Below are 14,098 nucleotides of genomic sequence, written 5' to 3' on the forward strand. Positions count from 1 at the left end.
TATTATTTTTTATGATTAATATTCCATTGTGTATATATGTGTATGTATGAGTGTGTATCCCACATCTTCCTTCTCCATTCATCTATTGATGGACACTTAGGTTATTTTCATATCTTGGCTATTCTAAATAAAGCTGCAATAAAGTAGGGGTGCATATATCTTTTCATGTTGGTGTTTTTTATTTTCTTTGGGTAAATACCCGGTAGTGGAAATACTGTATTGTATGGTATTTCTATTTTTAATTTCTTGTGGAACATCCATACTCTTTTCCACAGTGGCTGCATCAATGTACATTCCCACCAACAGTGCACTAGGGTTTCCTTTTCTCCACATCCTCTCCAACAGTTATTTATCTTTTTGATACTACCCATTGTGATACATGTGAGGTGGTAGCTCATTGTGATTTTGATTTACATTCCCCTGATGATTAGAGATGTTGAGCATCTTTTCATGTGTCTGTTGGTTATCTTTATGTCTTTTTTGGAAAAATGTCTATTAAGGTCCTCTACCTATTTTTTAATCAAAAAAAATTTTTTTGGTGTTGACTTCTATGAGTTCTTTATATATTTTGGATATTTACCCCTTATCAGATATATAATTTACAAATATCTTCTCTCATTCAGTAGGTTGCTTTTTTCTTTTGTTTATGGTTTCCTTTGCCATACAACAGCTTTTATTTGGGTGGTCCATATAGCTTAGTTTTGCTTTTGTTTCCCTTGCCTGAGGAGACAAATCTAGAAAAATGTTCCTAAGGATGGTATGAAAGAGATTACTGCCTATGTTTTCTTTTATGAGTTTTATCGGTTGAGGTTTCACATTTTTAGGTCTTTAATCCATTTTGGTTTTATCTTTGTGTATGGTATAAGTGGTCCAGTTTCATTCTTTTGCATGTAGCTGTCCAGTTATCCCAACACCATTTGTTGAAGAGATTGTATATTCTCTTTATTATTCTCCCCTTTATTATTCTCTTTATTATTCTCCCCATTGTATATTCTTGCCTTCTTTGTTGTAGATTAATTGACCATATAATTGTGGATTTATTTATGGGATCTCTATCCTGTTCCATTTATCTCTGTGTGATATAGTGTGTTTTTTTTGAAACATAATAAAAATTTTTAATCTGATTCATTTTTTTCTTTTAGTTTTATTGAGATATAATTGACATACAACACTGTATAAGTTTAAGGTAAGGTATACAGCATAATGACTTGATTTACATATATTGTGAAATGATTACCACAATTAGTTTAGTTAACATCTATTATCTCATGTAGATTTAAAAAAAGTAAAAAATGGTTTTTTTTTCCTTGTGATGAGGACTTTTAGTATCTACTCTCTTAACAGCTTTTGAATGTACCATATAACAGTATTAATTATAGTCATCATGTTGTACATTATTTTCCTAGTACTTACTTATCATATAACTGGAAGTTTGTACCTTTTGACCCCCTCATCCAGTGCCCCCACTCCCACCTTCTCCTCTGCTAGCTACAAATCTTATCTATTTTTCTATGAGTTTTGTGTTTTAAATTCTCTGTATTAGTGAGATCGTACAATATTTGTCTTTCTCCAACTTATTTCACTTGGCATAATGCCCTCAAGGTCCATCCATGTTGTTGAAAATGGCAGGATTTTCTTCTTTTTTATGGTTAAATAGAATTCCATTGTGTATATCACATTTTCTTTAGCCATTTATTTATTGATGGATATTTAGGTTATTTCCATGTCTTGACTCTGTAGATAATGCGGCAGTAAACATGGGGGTACAGATATTTCTTTGAAACAGTGATTTCATTTCCTTCAAATTTATACACATAATAGAATTGCTGAATTATATGGTAGTTCTGTTATTAATTTGCTGGGGGGAAACCTCTGTACTGTTTTTCCATAGTAGTTGTACAAATTTACAGTCCCACGACTGTGCATTTTTCTCCACATCCTTGCCAGCATCTTTTCTCTCTTGTTTTTTTGATAATAGCCATTGTGGCAGGTGTGAGGTAATATCTCATTATCGCTTTGATTTGCATTTCTCTAATGATTAGCAATGTTGAGCACCTTTTCAGGAACATGATTTTTTTCTACAGTCACCCCCCCTCCGTTTTGAGCAACAATAGTTTTAAAGAAATATTATTATGGATGACACAATAAGGCTGGTCTCATTAGAGTCTGCCTCCTTATTTACATGGATGTAGTAAGAATGATTCTCTACATAAGCCTATTTAAGTTTGTTGAAAGTTTTTGCAAGGAATTTCAGATTGGAATTTTAAAAGCGTCTTGAGGCCAGGAAGCTAAGTACCATCACATCTGACCTGCGATACCTATAGATTTGGGTGAATCCTTTTCTGGAGGTCACCAAAATATCCTAAGATTCCCTTGGCCTGTCAGGCAATGATTTTCCATGCTTATTTGTAAAGCTAGAAACCTTGTGGTCCAGGTACCAGACCAGTTTTCCCAAGAGGGGTTTTTAAACATTTAAACCTTAACTCCTTAAAAGTGTCAAGTCATACCTCATTAGATGAACTTCATTGTCAAATAAGAAATTGTAGACAAAGCCTCAGTTGCATAACCAGTGATTCCGAATACGTTCTGTTGACAAGGAAAATGGACTTATTGAATCTGTGCAAATAGCTAATATTGCCATAAAAGTAATACTCAATAAGAGTTTCTGAATTAATAGTGGGATCAGGAAGGGAGAGAAACATAAATGTTTCATTCTTTTTATAAAAGCATAGTCTACTAAATTGTCATGAGTTAGAGATAGCTTGCATGCAGAAATAGAACATTAAAGTACCAGCAGTATTCCTAACAAACCCTATAATCATCCTTTATCAGTTCATTCAGTCCTATGTAATTAATTCTTGTTCCATTTGATTTGGGTTACCAGTCTTGTGAACCCATCTGTTTTTCCACTAGAGTTCTGGAAATCCTGCCTATATCCACTGGTATAGTTTTAAAGTTGTTAAAGTGATGTCATCAGAAGCCTGTACCTACAAATACCAAGCTAGCATGGCATAGTCCTTTTCCATGGGTCTCTGAGACAGTCCTTTGTAGAAGACAAACATTCTGGCCTGTAGCTGATGGCAGGCACTTTCAGGTAAGCCTCAGAATAAACAAAAACTATCTATATATGACAAAAGACGAAATAGCTATGGTTAACTTTAACTTAATACTCATAATTTTTTAATGTTTATTTATTTTGAGAGAGAAAGAGAATGAGTGGGGGAGGGTCAGAGAGAGAGGGAGAGAGAGAATCCCAAGCAGGCATTGGCTGTCAGCACTGAGCCTGACATGGGCTTCAACCCATGAACTGTGAGATCATGACCTGAGCTGAAATCAAGAGTCGGGTGCTCAACCAACTGAGGCACCCAGGCACCCTTATTCATGATTTTCAAAATGAATGATCTGATATGAGTTCATTATAAAAATAATGTGACTAACCAGAAAGTTTGCTTGTTTTATGGTATGAAAAATGAAAAAGTCAATCCAAAAAAGTTTTAGACAAAATCTATAAACATAATGATCAGCCCTGTTTTCAAAAGAAAAGTGGATATCTAACTTATGAAAACGGATGAATGTAATGTTTACAGAGAAAAAAATCTTCAAATGTAACATATAATACTCCCAAGAACCATGAATGCATCAATAATTTATTTAGATTATACCAAGAAAATATCAAGAATATCAAGTAAAGAATATCAAGTGTAAGGCAGGTCCTAAACATCTTTGTATTAATAAAATTTCATAGGTAAGTGATGTGAATTCTCGGTTGAAAATCACCGGGTTAGAACATACTGGATTCACTTTTGAGAAGTATAATTTGACCAAGTTAACATTTAAAAAAATAACTGAAATTATCATTAATAACATTATACTGCTGTTGTCTAATATCAAGTAAAACAGCACCAGGACTCTGATAAGTGGAAGTATCATTGGTAGCAAAGGCTTTGATATCTAGGAACTTCATTTAACTTATTAAATATTTTTATTAATAACATTTCTACACATACATATTTAGCCTTGGAAAGGCTAAGTGTCTCTTCTGATTTATAGTGCTTCCCATGTAACTCAAAACATCAGATAAATTTCATTATTGCTAGCAACTTGATTTTTACAAGGTGAAAGAACAAATGTTTTGTGATTTTCCAGGGACCCTCTGGGAAATACAAAGACAGTTTTAGGTACAAAAGATAACACTTAGGATTCAGTCTGAGGATGGCAGAATGTCAAAAGTGGTCAAAACACTTAAGTACTTAATTAAATGGGATCATGGTTCAGTGAAAAAGAATACTTGGCTACCCATTTAACCCAAGTGACAATGGAAGATTTTTAAAGTAAAGATAGGAAGGAACATGATTATTAGAAACCTTAGGTCTTTTAAAAGTGAGAACATTTTGTTTTCTTAAATAATCAAGGCCATTATAGAGTAACATAAAGCACAGGAAATTATTCTAATAAGACATAGCCTATTGGTGTTCAAAACAGATTACTCAGAAGATAAAGAAAAATCTTTTACAACTCTTATTAAGAGCAGACCAATAATGTAAGAAAATTGTGTCAATTCAACAGAGGGAAAACCACATTCTAGTTTTACATGAGTTTAGTATTTGATGCTAAAGCTCTTTTAGAAATCTTATAAATAAATTTTTCAACAAAATTCCCTGTACAACAAAATTTACTGCTGATGAAACTTTTAAAACTTGTCAGGTTTTGTCCTACACTTTTTTCTTTCTCATTCTGGGACAACCAATTCTTTTACTTTAGGACAAAACTATCCTCTTTTCCATAATAAAAACATACTCTGAATACCTTGTATACAAGAAATATTAACAATTGGTAACTTCTGTTACAGTGAGGAAACTTGGAAGTGGATAATTATGAACTGTTATATACTAGCATTTTAGAGTGGACTAGCAAGACTTACAGATAAATATCTCACAACTTTCTATGGTTATATAAAGAATATAGTAATATATTCTTGTAGTACAGTTTCTCAACTTGGCAAAAATAAAAGTGTTGATTAATAAAACCAAATATATATACCCTTAAAATTATGCCTAGCAATTAATATTTCAGGTTTTTATCTCATTTATAATGATCTAGTTATTTGATGAATATCTATTAATTAATTTAGTATAAGCCTAAGGTTTTTAGTTACCTAAAGATCTTTAAAAGCGGGGCACCTGGGTGGCTTAGTCGGTTGGGCAACCAACTTTGGCCCAGGTCATGATCTCACAGCTCGTGAGTTCGAGCCTCGTGTCGGGCTCTGTGCTGACAGCTTAGAGCCTGGAGCCTGCTTTAGATTCTGTGTCTCCACTTCTCTCTGCCCCTTCTATGCTCATGCTCTGTCTCTCTCTGTCTCTCAATAATAAATAAAACGTTAAAAAAATTAAAAAAATATAAAAGCATCTTTTTATTTTATTTAATTTTTAATGTGGTTTTATTTATTTATTTTTAAGTAATCTCTGCATATAATGTGTGGCTCAAATTCATGACCCCAAGATCAAGAGTTGCACACTCCCATGACTGAGCCAGCCAGGTACCACAAATGTATTTCCTTTTTAAAATAAAATAGCATAATAATGTATACTCTGTTCTTTGCATAAAATCTTTCTGAAAATAATGATTTTTTTCCTTAATAGTCATTGAAGCATTTTTTTTAAATTCTCAAGTTAGCAACCATACACTGTAGTCTTGGCTTCAGGAGTAGATTCCTGTGATTAATTATAACACCCAGTGCTCATCCCAACAAGTGCCCTCCTCAATGCCCGTCACACATTTTCCCCACCCTCCAACCCCCCCCACCCGCATCAACCCTCATTTTGTTCTCTGTATTTAAGAGTCTCTTATGGTTTGCCTCCCTCTCTGTTTTTTATCTTATTTTTCCTTCCCTTCCCCTATAGTTATCTGTTAAGTTTCTTAAATTCCACATATACATGAAATCATATGATATCTTTCTATCTCTGACTGACCTATCGCTTAGCATAATATCTTCCACTTCCATCCACGTTGTTGCAAATGGCAAGATTTCATTCTTTTTCATCACTAATATTCCATTATATATATATATATATACACACACACACACACACACACACACACACCACTTCTTTACACATTCATCAATTGATGGACATTTGGGCTCTTTCCATAGTTTGGCTATTGTTGATAGTACTGCTATAAACATTGGGGCGCACGTACCCCTTCAAATCAGCATTCCTGTATCCTTTGGATAAATTCCTTACTGCAATTGGTGGGTCATAGTGTAGTTCTATTTTTAATTTTTTGAGCAACCTCCACACTGTTTTCCAGTGTGGCTACACCAGTTTGTATTCCCACCAACAGTGCAAGAGGGTTCCCCTTTCTCCACATTCTCGCTGACGTCTGTTTCCTGAGTTGTTCATTTTAGCCACTCTGACCTGTGTGAGGTGGTATCTCAATGTAGTTTTGATTTGTATTTCCCTGATGATGACTGACTTTGAGAATCTTTTCATGTGTCTTTTGGCCATTTGGATGTTTTCTTTGGAAAAGTGCCTATTTATGTTTTCTGCCCATTTCTTCACTGGATTGTTTTTCGGGTGTTAAGGTTGGTAAGTTGTCTCTAGATTTTTTTAATATTTTTTTATGTTTTTATTTTATTTTTGAGATAGAGACAGAGTGAGAACAGGGGGAGGGGCAGAGAGCGAGGGAGACAGAATCTGAAGCAGGCTTCAGGGTCTGAGCTGTCAACACAGAGGCCATTGCAGAGCTTGAACTCACAGACTGTGAGATCATGACCTGAGCTAAAGTCGAACACCCAACTGACTGAGACACCCAGGCGCCCCAAATAGATTTTTGGTAATAACCCTTTATCTGATATGTCATTTGCAAATATCTTCTCCCATTCTGTCAGTTGCCTATTAGCTTTGTTGATGTTTCTTTCACTGTGCAGAAGAAGCTGTTTATCTTGATGAGGTACCAGTGGTTCATTTTTACTTTTATTTCCTTTGCCTTCAGAGATATGTCAAGTAAGAAGTTGCCATGGCTGAGGTCAAAGAGGTTGCTGTCTGTTTTCTCCCATAGGATTTTGATGGTCTCCTGTCTCATATTTAGGTCTTTCATCAATTTTGAATGTATTTTTGTGTATGGTGTATGAAAGTGGCCCAGTTGAATTCTTCTGCATGTTGCTGCCCAGTTCTCCCAGCACCATCTGCTAAAGGGACTGTCTTTTTTCCATTGATAACTCTTTCTTTCTTTGTCAAATATTAGTTGGCCATATATTTGTGGGTCCAATTCTGTGTTCTCTCTTCTATTCCTTTGGTCTATGTGCCTACTTTTTGCCAATACCATACTGTCTTGATGGGTTCAGCTTTGTAATACAGGCTAAATTCCAAAATTGTGATGTCTCCAGCTTTGGTTTTCTTTTTCAACGTGACTTTGGCTATTCAGGGTCTTTTGTGGTTCCATACAAATTTTAGGATTGTTTGCTGTAGCTCTCTGAAGAATGCTGGTGCTATTTCGATTGGGATTACATTGAATGTATAGATTCCTTTGGGTAGACATTTTAACAATATTTGTTCTTCTAATCATGAGCATGGAATGTTTTTCCATTTCTTTCTGTCTTCTTCAATTTCTTTCATAAGCTTTCTATACTTTTCAGCATACAGATCTTTTACCTCTTTGGTTAGGTTTATTCCTAGGTATTTTATGGGTTTTGGTGCAATTATAAATGGGATCAATTCCTTGATATCTCTTTCTGTTGCTTCATTATTGGTGTATAGAAATGCAACTGATTTCTGTACATTGATTTTATATCCTGCAACTTTGCTGAATTCTTGTATCAGTGCTAGCAGTTTTTTGGTGGCATCTTATGAGTTTTCCATGTAGAATATCATGTTATCTGCGAACAGTGAAAGTTTGACTTGTTTGCTAATTTAGATTTTGTTTCGTTTTGCTGTCTGATTGCTGAGGCTAGGACTTCCAACACTATGTTCAACTATTGTGGTGAGTGTGTACATCCCTGTCATGTTTCTCATCTCAGGGGGAAAGCTCTCAGTTTTTCTCTGTTGAGGATGATATTACCTGTGGACCTTTAATATATGGCCTTTATGATGTTAAGGTATGCTCCTTCTATCTGACTTTCTTGAGGGTTTTTATCAAGAAAGGATGCTGTTTTTTGTCAAATGCTTTTTCTGCGTCTATTGACAGGATCATATGGTTCTTATCTTTTCTTTTATTAATGTGATGTATCACGTTGATTGATTTGTGAATATTGAACCAGCCCTGCAGCCCAGGAATGGATCCCATTTGAACATGGTAAATAATTCTTTTAATGTACTGTTGACTTTGATTTGCTAGTATCTCATTGAGAATTTTTGTATCCATGTTCATCAGGGGACTGTAATTCTCCTTTTTAGTGAGGTCTTTGGTTTTGGAATCAAGGTATTGCTGGCTTCATAGAATGAGTCTGGAAGCTTTCCTTCCATTTCTTTTTTTGGAACAGTTTGAAAAAAGAGGTATTAATGCTGCTTTAAATGTCTGGGAGAATTCCCCTGGAAAGCCACCTGGCTCAGGACTCTTAATTGTTTGGAGATTTTTGATAACCAAATTAATTTCCTCACTGGTTATAGGTCTGTTCAAATTTTCTACTTCTTCCTGTTTGATTTTGGTAGTGTGTTAGTGTCTAGGAATTTGTCCATTTCTTCCAGATTGTCCAGTTTGTTGGCATATAATTTTTCATAGTATTCTCTAATAATTGTTTGTATTTCTCTGGTGTTGGTTATCTTTCATCTTTCATACATGATTTTATCTATTTGAGTCCTCTTTTCTTTTTGAAAAGTTTGACTTGGGGTTTATCAATTTTGTTTATTATTTCAAAAAGCCAGCTTTTAGTTTTCATTGATCTGTTCTACTGTTTTTCTGGATTCCATGTTTATTTCTGCTCTAATCTTTTTATATCCCTTCTTCTTCTGGCTCTGGGCTTTCTTTGCTGCTGGCTTTCTAGTTACTTGAAGTGTGAGATTAGGTTGTAAATTAGTGACCTTTCTTGCCTCTTAAGATAGGCCTGGATTGAAATGTATTTTCCTCTTATGACTGCCTTTGCTGCATCCCAAAGGGTTTGGACTGTCGAGTCTTCATTTTTATTTGCTTCTCTATATTTTTTAAAATTTCTTCCTTAATTTCCTGGTTAACTAATTCATTCTTTATTAGGATATTATTTAACTTCCATGTATTTGGGGGCTTTCCAATTTTTTTCTTGAGATTGATTTCAAGTTTTATAGTGTTGTTATCTGAAAAGATGCATGGTATGATCTCAATCCTTTTATACTTGTTGAAGGCTGTTTTGTGATACAGTATGTGATCTATTCTGGAGAATGTTCCATATGCATTCAAGAAGAATGTGTGTTCTGTTGCTTTTGGATGAAAAGTTCTGATTATATCTATTAAGTCCATCTGGTCCAATATGTCATTCAGAGCTGTTGTTTCCTTATTGATTTCCTGCCTGGATGATCTGTCCATTGTTGTAAGTGGAGTTTAAAGTCCCCTACAATCATGGTATTATTATCTGTACGTTTATTTATGTTTGTGATTAATTTATATATATATATATATATATATATACACACACACACACACACACACATGTATACATATATATATATGTATATATATTTGGGTGCATGTAAGTTGGGGCTTAAATATTAAAATTGTTAACTCTTCTTGATGGATATACCCCTTAATTATAATACTCTTCTTCATCTCTTGTTACAGTGTTTGTTTTAAAATCTAGTTTGTCTGATGTAAGTATGGCTACTCCAGCTTTCTTTTGATGTCCGGTAGGTTGATAGATTGTTCTCCATCCCCTCACTTTCAGTCTGCAGGTGTGCTCAGGTCTAAAATGAGTCTCTTATAGACAGAATATGGATGGATCTTATTTTTATTTTCAATCCATTCTGATACCCTATGTCTTTTGGGGCATTTAGTCCATTTGAATTCAGAGTGATTATTGAAAGATGTGGATTTAGTGTCATTGTGTTATCTGTAGATTTCATGCTTGTGGTGATGTCTCTGGTCCTTTGTAGTCTTTGCTGCTTTCCACTCACAGAATCCCCCTTAGGATCTCCTGCAGGGCTGGTTTTGTGGTCAGGAACTGCTTTGGTTTTTGTTTGTCTAGGGAAGCCTTTATCTCTCCTTCTATTGTGAATTACAGCCTCACTGGATAAAGGATTCTTGGCTGCATATTTTTCCTATTCAGCACATTGATTATTTCCTGCCACTCCCTTCTGGCCCATCAAGTCAGTGGGCAGGTCTGCTGGTAACTTTATGTGTCTACCCTTGTACCCTTAGCCTTACCCTTGTAGGTTAAGAACATTTTGTCTGTACCTGCTTTCAGAATTCTCTATTCATCTTTCTATTTTGCCAGTTTCACTATGATATGTTGTGGTGTTGACCTTTTTTATTGATTTTGAAGGGAGTTCTCTGTGCCTCTTGGACTTGGATGCCTGTTTCGTTCCCCAGATTAGGGAAGTTCTCAGCTATAATTTGTTCAAATAAACCTTCTACCCCTTTCTCTCTCTTCTTCTTCTGGAACTCTTATGATTTGGATATTATTTCATTTCACTGAATCACTTAAGTCTCTAATTCTCCCCTTGTAGTCTAATATTTTCCTTTCCCTCTTTTTCTCAGCTTCACCATTTTCTCCATAATTTTATGTTCTATTTCCCCTATTCTCTCCTCTCTTTCTTCTATCCTTATTGTCACTGTATCTAGTTTATTTTGCATATTATTTATAGCATTTCTTAATTCATTGTGACTATTTCTTAGGTCTTTGATCTCTGCAGCAATAGATTCTCAGCTGTCTTCTATGCTTTTTTCAAGCCCAGCTATTAGTCTTAGGATTATTATTCTAAATTCTTTTTCAGATATATTGTTTATATCTGTTTTAAGCAATTCTCTGGCTGTCATTTCTTTCTGGATATTGTTTCAAGAAAAATTCTTCCATTTTATCATTTTGGATAGGTATCTTTTACGTGTTTTAATAGCTTGTTATGTGTCCTGTACCTGTGAGTACTACCATATTAAAAAGGGATATACACTGTCCAGGGCCTAGCACTTCAGGAAGTGTTTTTGGAGTGTTGTTGCATATTTGGCTGCTATTTCTCACTGGACAGTCTTTTACAAAGCTCCTCCTTGCTCATAGTGGTGGATCGTTTGGACCATCTACCACATTCTTTGATTTGTTTGTTGAAGTAACCCTTGAGAAAAGGAAAGGGCAGGGAACCTGATCCCATGCAAAGAGGAAAATGAAAGGGGAGAATACGAAAGAATATGCAAAGAATCAAAGAAACTATAGGGCTTAATCCAGAGAGAGAGAAAGAAAAATAAAGAAGGAGATAATAGAAAAGATATAAAAAGAATAGAGTAAAAATGCCTAATTAAATAAAAAACAAAACAGAGTAAGAAAGAATATATGTGTGTATACACACACACACACATAAAATAAGAATTGACCAAAAATCAAATAAGAAACTATGAGCCTTATTCCAAAGGAAAAAAAAAAAAAAAAAACAAAAGGATAGAACAAAAAGAAGAGAAAAGAGAAGAAAAGAGGGGAAAAAAAAGAGAAACAGACTAACCTACAAAACCACAGGAGAGTTATCTTTTGGTGCCTGGGACCGGTGGCTGTGCTGGTCTGGAGGAGAGGCCTTCTGGTTCACTGAATGTCAGTCCTGCTCTAGTAGATAAGCAGTTGCCAGGCATAGAGGGGCAGATTTGGTGTAAGCAGGTCCAGCCTCCACTGGGGGCCGCTCTTAAGTCCCATTGTGATGCTCTCTTAAGTCCCATTGTGTTAGTGATGGGGAGAAAAATGGCAACACCCACTCTCTCCTCTCCTGACTGGGTGTCTCAAACCACGCTGTTCAGGCAGCCCTCACAGAGTAGTATGGGCAGGTGGCTTGTCCTGCTCCACAGTCTCCTGTACCTCCAAGGGGCTTGGCTGGGATTCAAACCCAATGTCTTATGGATCTCTGCACCTCATGGATTCTGTTCTGGAGTAGCACAGAGCCTCCAGGCTCCAGTGCTCACAGCACAGAGCCTCCAGGCTCCAGAGCACCACTCTGGAGTAGCCAATAAAGGGCCTTTGGCTGGTGCCTGCAGGGTCTTTTGTCCTTGGGGATGTAATAAACCCTCTTCCCACAGTACTCTGGGAAGGGAACTGTTCTCTCCCAGTGCACCTCTGAGATTGCTACCATGCCCAGGGGCTGGCTTCCTCCCCCCACCCAGGCACATGCACAGGGCCAGCTTCTGTCTAGAGAAAGTCACACACTTTTGAAAACTCTGATCTTCAGCTCCTGAAGATGTTTGCAAAATAGAAACTGGTACTCTTCATATTTCTCATTCTGCAGTCTGTGGTCTACAGAGGTTTTTCTCTTGTCCTAGCGCAATACTGCACTTCCATAGCCTCTGTCTTTCCCTTTTGTCTCTCCACAGAAGGGGTTCCCTCCCCTCCATGCCTGTGCTGTTTTTTTTCCCCCAATTCACATACATGCACCTCTGTCCCACCAAGCTGTCTCCCTCCATCTGTGGATATTTTTTCTGTTACTCAACATACCAATTTCTTGGGTGTTCCAAGTGTTTTGACCTCAATACAGCTGTGTTTGAGGGGCAAGGGAAATCCCAATCCCCCTACTTCCCTGACATCTTAACTCCTCCTTAAAAGCATGTTTATTAGAAACAACTTTATTGAGGGGTACCTGGCTGGCTCTGTTGGTAGAGCATGTGGCTCTTGATTTCTGGGTAGTGAGTTCATGCCCCACATTGGGAATAGAGATTTCTTTAAAAAAAAAACACCTTTATTGAGATATAATTCACATAACATACAATTTAGTGGTTTTTGATATAGTGCATTATTAATTTTTTAAAATTACGTTAAAACATATATATATAACATAAAATTTCCTTTTTAACCATTTTTAAGTGTACATTTCAGTTGCATTAAGCACATTCCCAGTGTTGTACAAACATCACCACTATGCATTTCCAGAACGTTTCGTCATCTCAAATAAAAGCTCTACATCTGTTAACCTGTGTCATACTGCCTATCTGTTTGAATTTGTCTATTACAGGTATCCCATGTACGTGGAATCATATAATATTGTGTCCCTTTCATGTCTGGTTTATTTCACTTAGCATGTTTTCAAGGTTTGTCCATGTTGTAGCATGTATCAGAACTTTATCCCTTTTCATGACTGAATAATATTCCATTATGTCTCTATACTGCATTTTGTTTATTCATCTGTCAATGGACAGTTGTGTTGTTTCCACCTTTTGTCTAGTGTGAATAATAATGCAAAGAGAATTGGCGTATGAGTATCTCTTTGAGTACCTGCTTTCTTTTGGGTATACATCTTGGAGTGGATTTACTGGCTCATATATTAATTCTATGTGTAGTTATTTAAAGTACCACCAAACTGCTCTTCATAGTGGCTGCATTACTTTTATTCCTACAAGCAATGTATGATGTATGAGGGCTCTAATTTCTTCACATTTATCTCTGTTACCTTCTAAAACATTTATGGTTTTATATCATTTACATTTAAGTTGTTCCATCTTGAATAAACTTGTGTAGAGAGTGTAAATTAGGAGTCTGACTTCTTTTGAATATGGAAAGTCAGATATCCTAGCTACCATGTGTTAAAGAGACTGTTCTTTCCCCAATGAATGGACTTTCCACCCTTGTCAAAAAAGCAGTTAGCCATAGATGCATGGATTTATTTTTGAACTCTTAATTCTATTCCATTGTTCAGTATGTCTGTCCTTATGCCAGTACCACACTCTTTTGATTACTGTAGCTTTGTAGTAAGTTTTGAAATATGGAAGTATGATTCTTACATCTTTATCTTTTACAAAACTGTTTTGTCTATCCTTAGCCCCTTGCAGTTCCATGTGAATTTGAAGTTTGGCTTTTCTACTTTTTAAAAAAAATACTGTTGGATTGTTGATATGGATTGCATTGAATATGTAAATTGCTTTGGTTAGTATTGACTTTTGACAATATTAAGTTTTCCTAACCATGAACAGGAATATATTTCCATTGGTTTAGGTCTTTAATTTTTTTCAGTAG

This window comes from Prionailurus bengalensis, chromosome X (genome assembly GCF_016509475.1).
Source record: "Prionailurus bengalensis isolate Pbe53 chromosome X, Fcat_Pben_1.1_paternal_pri, whole genome shotgun sequence".
In the NCBI taxonomy this organism is placed as follows: Eukaryota; Metazoa; Chordata; class Mammalia; order Carnivora; family Felidae; genus Prionailurus; species Prionailurus bengalensis.